The sequence below is a fragment of the Mustela putorius genome, unplaced genomic scaffold (genome assembly GCF_011764305.1).
Source record: "Mustela putorius furo isolate JIRA1106 unplaced genomic scaffold, ASM1176430v1.1 tig00000567_pilon_pilon_pilon, whole genome shotgun sequence".
Taxonomy (NCBI): Eukaryota; Metazoa; Chordata; class Mammalia; order Carnivora; family Mustelidae; genus Mustela; species Mustela putorius.
In genome coordinates this window covers 1,394-10,857 of record NW_025421417.1, presented here as the reverse complement: position 1 = coordinate 10,857, position 9,464 = coordinate 1,394, and the positions used below count along the sequence as shown (strand labels likewise).

Sequence of the window (9,464 nt, the reverse complement as noted above, 5' to 3'; positions counted from 1 at the left end):
AACAGACAAACAAAGAACTGTTAAAAGTGGATGACAAGAGAAAAAAAAAATATATATATATATAAAAGCAAAACAAAAAAAGAACCTCGTCAAAAAGAACCCCAAGTATAAGATTTATATACTACCAGGACAAACACAAATACATGGGTGATCAGAGTTCCTTGGTAGGTAATCGGCTCTCTTTAGGGTACAGGATGAAACGGTGCCTCCTCCTCGTTCCCTACCATCTTGTGTCCCCCCAGAAACTTATATTTAAACAAAAAAATAAGGTTAAATACAGTGAAAGGATAAAATATGACTATAGCAATGAAAATTTAAAAATATTTTTTAAAAAAGGTATCAATAAAATAGTTAAAAAAATTAAATGAGGAAAGAGGAAAAGTTAAAAAATTGATTAAGAAAAAATGAAATAAAAAATATTTAACTTTGCAAGATGATAGAATCATGGGAAAAAAGGCATGAATTCTGTGTTGCTTTCCCCTAGCACTGGAGATCTGCAGTTTTCCTTGATCAGTGAACTTGGTCTTGGCTGGATGTACTTGCTGATCTTCTAGGGGAGAAGCCTCTTGCAGCAATTCTCATATATTATTGTCCAAGGTGGAATTGTACCACACTTGCCAGGGACCAGGCTAGGCAATCTGCTTGGGGTCCTCTCAGTAACTTTTGTTCCCTGAATGCTTTCTGTAGAGCTCTGGATGACGGGAATGAAAATGGTTGCCTCCCAATCTCTAAGAGGAGCTGAGAGCTCAGGGCCTCATTCCTCAGTGTGCCCTCAGAGAAAAGCAGTCAATCCCTCCCATTTCCCTGGTCTCCGGTCATGCTCCTTGCTCATTGAGCCTGTGACTGAGCATTTCTATCTCTGGTGCATGGCCCTGTTTGGAGTCTCCAAACCCAGAAGATTCCTGCCAGTGCACCCCCCCCCCCGCCATTCCTCCCAGAAGAGGAAGGAGGGAGTCTCCCCAGATCTGTCACTTGTGAGGTCCCTGTTCAAAGAGTAGTGGTCTGACAGTGCCTCTGATCATGGTTTAAGGTAACCTGGAGCTGAGAACCCCTCCTTGGCTCCATCTTTATAGCTGGCTTCTCTGTTCCTACCTGGAAGCTCTGCCACACTCAGCCCCTTGGTCTTTCTGTGACCCCACAGGTCCTGAGACCACATTGTCCCCACGAGGATGCCACCCCAATTTAGTCTCTGGAGCAATGTCCCTCCATGGAGCAGATTCTAAAAGTTTCAGTTTTGTGCTCTGTTGCTCCACCACTTGCCGAGATCTGGCCCCTCCCCCCATGGTCTATCTTCCCATCACTTTGGATTCACTTCTCTGCATGTCCTACCTTCCAGAGAGTGGTCGATTTTCTGTTCCTAGAATTGCTGCTCTTCTTTTCCTCTATCTCCTGTTGAGTTTGTAAGTTTTTGGAATGGTTTGATAACTTGCTGAATGCCTGAGACCTAATGATATTGCACTCTCCTACTCCTCTACCATCTTTCTTCCTCCCTCCAGGTCAGAATTTCTATGTCAGAATTTGGGAACTAATCTTAAAGAAAAAGTTTTCAGAGAAATCAGTTGTTTAAATAACAAAGGGTCCACAAAATAAAAAATTATCTAAACCATGGCTACATTATTAACCAGAGAAAACATGCTTTCTAATAATCAAAGAAGAAAATAACATAGAGACTATTAGAAATTTTAGGCTTCTCCAGAAATAAGGACCTTATTGCTGATACAAATTCTAAGTAATGAAAAACACAGAATCAGAAAATAACATAGAGACTATTAGAAATTTTAGGCTTCTCCAGAAATAAGGACCTTATTGCTGATACAAATTCTAAGTAATGAAAAACACAGAATCACAATAGAATAGAATAGAATAGACCTATAGAATCATTCTTATAGGCAGTTGATTCTGTCATGGCATTTGGTTTATTTTCTTTCCAGAAAAGGAGTTAAACACTAAATTCTTTTGACTGTCAACATTTCCAACATTTTTTTCACTTCAGTGCTATTGTTGATACTAATTTCAAAAATGTTAATCTTGACCATGTTCTTTCCAGTTTCATTTTATAATTGATTTCTAGTTTCATATCATTGTGGTGGTAAAAGATGCTGGATATGATTTTAATCTTCTTAAGTTTATTAAGGCTTGTTTTTGTGGCATCACACATGATCTGTCTTGTGGAATGTTCCAAATGACCTTGAGAAGAATGTGTATTCTGTTGCCTTTGGATGGAAAGTTTTGTATATATCTGATAGATCCTAATGTGGTTCTTTAAGGTCATAGTTTCTTTATTCATTTTCTGTCTGAATGTTCTATCCACTGATGAAAGTGGGGGGTATTAAATCCCCTACCATTATTGTATTGTTATATATTTCTTTCTTTAGAACTGTTAATATTTGCTTTATATATTTAGGTGTTCCTATGTGGGATATGTAAATACTTATAAATATTATATCCTTCTATCATCATGTAATGCCCTTCTTTGCCTTTTGTTACAATCTTTGTTTTAAAGTCTATTTTGTCAATTCAAGTATAGCTATCCCAGGTTTCTTTTGATTTCGATCACCATGGAATATCTTTTTCCATCCCTCCATTTTCAGTATGTGTGTGTACTTATGTCTGAAGCAAGTCTCTTGTAGGCAGCACGTAGATAGGTCTTATATTTTTATCTATTTAGCCATTACATCTTTGGAGAATTTAGTCCATTTACATTTAAAGTAATTATTGATAGGTATGTATCTATTGTCATTTCATTAATTGTTTCTAGGATGCTTTGTAATTCTTTGTTCCTTTCTCCTTCTCTTGCTCTCTTTCTTTGTGGTTTTAGACTTCTTTAGTTGAATGCTTAGATTTTTTTCATTATCTTTGTGTACCTATTATAGGTTTTTGCTTGACGGTTACTATGGGGCTTACCTATAACAGCTTAAACTCTCTATTTTAAGTTCATAACTTAACTTTGAACTAAAGGTCTAAATTTTACACTTCTTCCATGTTTCATGTTTCTGATATTATATTTTACATCTTTTTATCTTAGGCATACCTTAACTAATTATTATAGTTACAGGTATTTTTACTACATGTGTCTTCTAATCTTTATTTTAGCTTCATAAGCTGTGTATTAATCCACTGCTATTAATATATATCGACTTTTATCAGTGAAATTTATATTTTCATGTTTTCTTATTATAAGAATGCTCCTTTTTTTCTTTCAATTCTAAATAATAACTTTGCTAAGTATTCTTGGTTGGAAATTTTTTTTCTTATGACACTTTGAATATATTGTTCCATTCCCTCCTTAAAGTTTCTACTGAAAAATCTGCTGATAATTTTATGAAGGTTTCCTTGCAGGTAACACGCTTTTAATTTTAATTTTATTTTTTGTTGAATTTAAGATTCTCATCTTGTTTTTAACTTTTGACATTTAATTATATTGTGTCTTGGTGTGGGGCTGTTTGGGTTTATCTTATTTGGAACTGTCTGGGCATTCTGGATCTGGACATCTGTTTACTTCCCTAGATTAGAGAAGTTTTTAGCCATTATTTCTATAGATAAGTTTTCTGTCCCTTTCTCTCTCTTCTTCTGGGATCCCTATAAGACGAAAGTTAGCGTCCTCATTGTTGTTCCACAAATCCTTTAACTTTTCTTTCTTTCACTTTCTTTATTTCTTCTTTTCCTTTCTTTTTTCTTCTATCTTTTTCTCCTTCTCCTCTCATTGGGTGAGTTTCTCTATCCTGCCTTTTTGCTCACTGATCCTTTCTTCTGTTCCATCTAGTCTGTTTTTAAACCCCTTTAGTGTATTTTTTAAAATTCAGTTATTATATTCTTCAGTTCTGTGACTTCTGTTTGAAACTGTTTTATATTTTATATTTCTTTGTTGATATTCTCACTGTGTTCAGCCATTCTTTTCTTGAATTCAGTGAGTATCATTATAATTATTACTTTGTATTGTTCCTCAGTAAATTACTTATGTCCATTTCAGTAGTTTTTTTCTGAGTTATCTTTTTGTTTTGTTTGCAACACATTCCTGTGTTTCTTCATTTTGCTTGACTCTCTGTGTTGGCTTCTATGCATTAGATGAAAGAGCCTCCTACCCCGGTCTTGAAGGGTTGGACTTATGTAGAAGTAAACCTCATAGTTCAACTCTGCCCTAGCTTTTGGTTGTCTTTCAAATCTTTGTGATTGTCCAAGCAGACTGTTTTATTTTAATAGTTCCCAATAGTTGAGAGTATATCAAGACCCCCCAAAGGGAGGATCTCATAGCACCTAGATTCAGGTTGATTGGAAGCCAGCTTCTCAGACAGCAGCTTGTATAGAATGCAAATGTATACAGTCCTGTGCATGCAAGTGCAAGCTGTACTGCCCCCAGATCTCTCAGGCTATCTGGAGGTGAGAAAGAGAGCACAAGGATAATGCCTGCCTTTTGAAATCTCAAGAAAGGTTTACAGTCAGCCCTTAGATATGTGTTTAATTAGATATATTTTTTTCAGTTTGCAGCTACAGTGATAAGCTAATTTGCCTTTTTTGCAGACTTATTAAGCTCCTGGGTCTGTCGCTTCTTGCTGTTTCTTGGGGGTGGGAACTATTTGAGAGCCTTTTCTTTGTTGGTTACAGTTCTGTTGTAGCTGCAAGCTTAAGACCAGCTAGCCACCAGAGCCAGGTGATGTAGAGGTTTCCTTTGCAGGGTACCATAGCAGGGTACCAAAGAAGGGCATAACCTTCTTTCTGTAAGATACTGGTGAGCTATAATGAGGTGAAGGGAGAGCACAAAGATTGTATCAACTGGTCTCTGTTCCCTGAGAAAACCTCTGTGTTACTGTATAAGTGTGCCAAACCCTCAGGCCAAATTTACAGGCCAAGAAAATAGGCCTCTTTGTCAGAAAGGGGGGATATATTTCAGTCTGCTAACTATGCAGGGCCTGGGAATATTAGTCTGCCAAGAACTGTCTCTTGGTCCTATGCAAATCTGAGACACAAATCCCACTGGCCTTGGAGCCAGGCAATTAAGAGGCATCTCTTTGGGTGGCAGCTGCAAACACCAAGCCACCATGCATATGTAGAAACTCTCTTCTGGGAGATATTAGTACTGTAGAACATGGCAGAAGGATAGCACAATGATGTCCATTGGTAAGAGCAAAGAGGAGAGGAGTGCAAAGAAGAGACCTCCCATGAGAAAAAAAAAGAGAAATGATAAGGAAAAAAATAATAAAACAAGAAGAAAAGAAAAAAGCCCCCCCCCCCAAAAAAAAAGAAAGAAGAGAGGAATAAAAAAAGACTGCACCTGCTGGCTTTTTAGCAAGGCAGAGGGAGTGTAGAAAGATGATGTTCACAAGCATCGGTACTCAGTGTTCCAGCATGCACCTGTCCCTCAGACCAAAACTCAATATTAAAATGAGTCTCTTTCACATAAAGTCAGGACATGTTTCAAAGGACTACTAATGTGCTGGGTCCTGGGGCAGGTGAGTCTGCATGGGCTCTTTAAGAGTTATTCCTTCTGCAGGACTGCTGACAACACTGACCCCTTCTGTGGCTCTCCATCTTGTTTCTCCTTGAATGGCCTCGCTTGGGGATGAGCGTTCCAGGCCTTGGAGGTTAGTGTATGCTCTGACCAGAATGTGGGAATGCTTGTTCTGCTCTTCTGTAAAGTTGCTTAGATAACTTCTTGTAAAGTTAACATAGTCACTACTCCCCTCCCCTTTCTGGCACACAGTTGCCACCAGAGGGCTGCTAAAGGTTAGGACATTTTGACCTTACCACAGTGCACTCTGCACCTCCTCTTGCTCTGTAAAATCTGTGGGGTAAGATCCAGACTTGGCAGACAATAGCTGCACAGCACTTGGATCGTTGCCCACCTGATCCCCCCTCAGTAAGTTACCTGAATAAAACGTGCATGAACTGTATGGAGTCACATGCCTCATTTTCCTGGTCTCTGAGTGTCTTCTCAGTTTGAAGGATAATTTACCATCCCTCTTTCACCCTCAAACACAGAGTTTGCCACAGCCCCATCAGTCTTCAAAACCAGATGCTTTGGGGATTTTTCTCTCAGGTGCTGGTCTTAAAAGTTGGGGTGCCTGATGTAGGGTATGAGCCCTTCATTCCTCAGAGAGAAACTGGGTTTTGAGTTCTCTCCTGCTGAGGCTGCCTGGGCCATGGGGTTTATGGTGAGATTGTGTCTTAGCCTCTCCTACCTGCTTCCATGGGTCTTCCCCCTCTTTTGCCCTGTGTAAAGGGGTCTGCCAGTTTTAAGTTTTTTTTTTTTTTTTTTTTTTTTTTAGATATTATTTGACAGAGAGAGAGTGCACAAGTAGGCAGAGAGAGAGGGGGAAACAGGCTCCCCACCTAGCAGAGAGCCCGATGTGGGCCTCGATCCCAGGACCCGGGATCATGATCTGAGCCAAAGGCAGAGGCTTTATCCCATTGAGCCACCCAGGCGCCCCTTAAGTTTTTTTTTTATTGTTCTCTTTTCAGAGGAAAATGCTGCACCTGTAGCTACAGACTCAGTGTGTCTGTGGGAAGAAGTGAGTTTAAGAACTCCCTATGTCACCGTGTTGAATCGGAACCTGCATTTCTTATATTTGTTGTCCACATCTCATGGTGTGAAGGAACTTGTGTGTTTGGGTTTGAGAACATGGAGACATAGAACACCGTCATGATATGGGTCATCGAGGGCTTAATTCACTTCAGAAAAGCATGCTGAATTACAGAATGCAGAAGGACTCTCCCCCCCCCCCCAAAAAAAAACAGGTCAGGAAGCAAGGAAATCTTCAGATTCATAGGTAACTAAAATTCAGAAATATAAATGAAAATTGTGACTGTAATGTGATGGAATCCTCCCTTTGTCTCTTTTTTTAAACACTTCTTTTCTTGAAATATGTGAGGTACATGATCAATCACCCCTGGTTGTTTATTTGAGAAAAGCTTATGAAGGACACGTGAGCAGAAGGTTGAGTTCCCCATGCAAGGGAGGCAGGAAGGGCCACACAGAAGGGGACCAGGAGAGAACAAAGATGAGTTCCTGCAGTTACACTGGGGCTTCCAGGTCAAGGAGAGAGCAGAGGGAGCCTTAGGGAGGACAGGTGCTGCAGGGTCACTGAAGCTGGGCCAATCAGATCCTAAGAAGGCACTGTATTTGTGGAGGAATGAGAACGGGAAGCCTTTCATTCTGAGAAGAAGGTGGGAAGGAAGGTTCTTCCTGGAGTGTCACCATCTCCACGTCAGCTCAGGAGACCTGCAAAGACAGAGCAGAGTGTTGTTTCCAGACCCACCTCTCCAAGCAGCCTCTTCCCTCTCCCAGGGCCTTGAATTAAAGCCCTGCAGCAAGAAGAAGAATGTATTCTCAGGTCTCCCTGAGCCAGTGCTACTTTTGAGTGCAGACCATTATTAAGTGGAGAAAGGAGCTTTACTGCCAACTGCTTCCCATTATTTCTGTCTCCTGGCTTGTCTCTACTATTGGTTCTAGGAGACCAAGTCTACCTCTAAAGAGGATTTAAAGAGCATTACCTGTTGGCTGAAGTCCAGAGTGGGCCTGAAAAGAGATGGGGAACATATATACTTAAAAGTATAGAGGCAAAATCTGTCCCCAGATACAATGTCCCCAGCTCCAGAGCCCCGCTTTAGATTTCTCTAACACCACAACCCGCACTGCATGATGCCACGGTGGAGAGGAGACCAGGAAGTGGGAGGTGTGACCCAGGAAGTTTCTGTCACACAAATCCAGTGTGATTTCACTAGTGACGCTTCCTGCATTTGTCCCAGGTTTTCTACCCACGATCTCCATGCCTGTTAATGTTTTTCTTATCTCCACAGGCCACAGCGTATTATACTTCAACACAGTTACCATGGAGTGTTGATTTCTGGATTTCTGGGAAATCTGAGGTTGACCAGGTTAGGATAGGTTTTATACACTGACAGGAGAACTAACTTAAACAAGGCCATGTTTCTTCCTCTAGAAATGTCCGGTGGAGACTCACCAACAGGTGCCTTACCCTTCTGATTCCTGAAATAGATGAACAGCCCCACCACGAGGAAGAGCAGACCCAGAACAAAGCCTCCAGTTCCACTCAGCAGCTTGCTCTGTGCAGAGTCAGACTGTGTCCCTAAGAGAAGATGCTGTTTTAGTGATTTTTATTCGAAATCCAACTTCTTTGATGGAGACACGGGGATTCAGAACTTTGAGAATGGGGGAAGAAGTCTGCCCTGAAAGAACTAAAATAATTGGACATTACCATAAAAGAGATTTAAAAATCACACTGAATATGTACAAGATTCAGGCCAATGAGCTCATTTAAATATCACAGCTCTGATAAAAACCCACTACTTCAACATCGGATGGATGAGGAGCCTACGACTCCATGAGGGTTTGAGTAGCTTCTCCAGAGTGACAGAGCTAACAGAAAGCCCAGCTGAAATTGGATTTCCCTCATGTCAGGAAGGTCCCTCCACTGTAGTATTACCTACCTCTTTGGAGATCACAATGAAACAAGTCAAAGCCAACAGTACCAGAAGCAGAAGCTCAGCCAGAGGCAGGGGACTGGTGCCCAAGGTCAAGGGGAACCATGACCTGTGATATGGTGGAGGGATCAAACAGGGGATGACCTCTTTCTGCCTGCAAGGCATAATCCCCTCCCTGGGAGTTAGGCTTTGAGAAACAATTACCATGCTACCCCAGTGATCTGTGCTGAAGAGAAGAGATCATGGAGCAAATGAAAATATGGTGTAAGGAGGGAGAACCTTGACACTCAGGAAAAACAAAGTCCCCTCCCTAGTGGGTGAGGAACTTAGGAGATCAGAAAGCTTCTCACTCCATTCCACGGTGACAGGGCTCATCAACTGGGGTGCTCCACTTGGCAGGTGTAGACCTCTCCACTCTGAGGAACTGTCTCCAGCATCACCAGGGTCTGGAAGGTCCAGTCTCCATTACGGATCGGGCCTGTGGACACACGACTCCAGACTCCTCTTCCTGGCCATTCCAGAACCACCTGACTTCAATGTGGCCCTGGATAGAAACCATTCACAGAGCTGATCAGGAGGTTGTGGTGGCTTCAGGGACTGGGTCATCCCAGGATACACAGTCACTATAGGCTCCACTAGAAGAGAAACTAGGGAAGTTAGTAGAGGGGGGAGGTAGAGGTAGAGGAAGACAGGACTCAGTCTCCCTGGTTGGCTGCCTGGGGCTGCCTCTGGTCACGGTTCCCGGGCTGAGTCTCAAGCATGCTTTCCCCAAAGCTGGCCATGTGGCCCAAATAAGAGCCCGTATCACGAGTCTTGAATTTAATTCTGACCGTAAGGGTCCATTAGATTTGAGAGATATTGGAGAAAAAAAAGAAACTTGTGGTCTTTTTTTTTCATAGTGTACAATACTTATTCACTTGTTGAAGTGTTTACAAATCTTTGCCTAACATAAGAGATATGAACTGAAAGTGTCACTTCTGGAGCTAGGCTGCCTGGGTTTAAATCCAAGCTCTGACTCTTACTGG

The 9,464-nt window shown here is 41.4% G+C and overlaps 1 pseudogene; it reads right to left on the bottom strand.

Moving 5' to 3' along the window:
* Positions 1-6,945: 6,945 nt before the first annotated feature.
* LOC123392427 lies at positions 6,946-9,074 on the bottom strand (annotated as a pseudogene).
* Between the last annotated feature and the right edge of the window lie 390 nt (positions 9,075-9,464).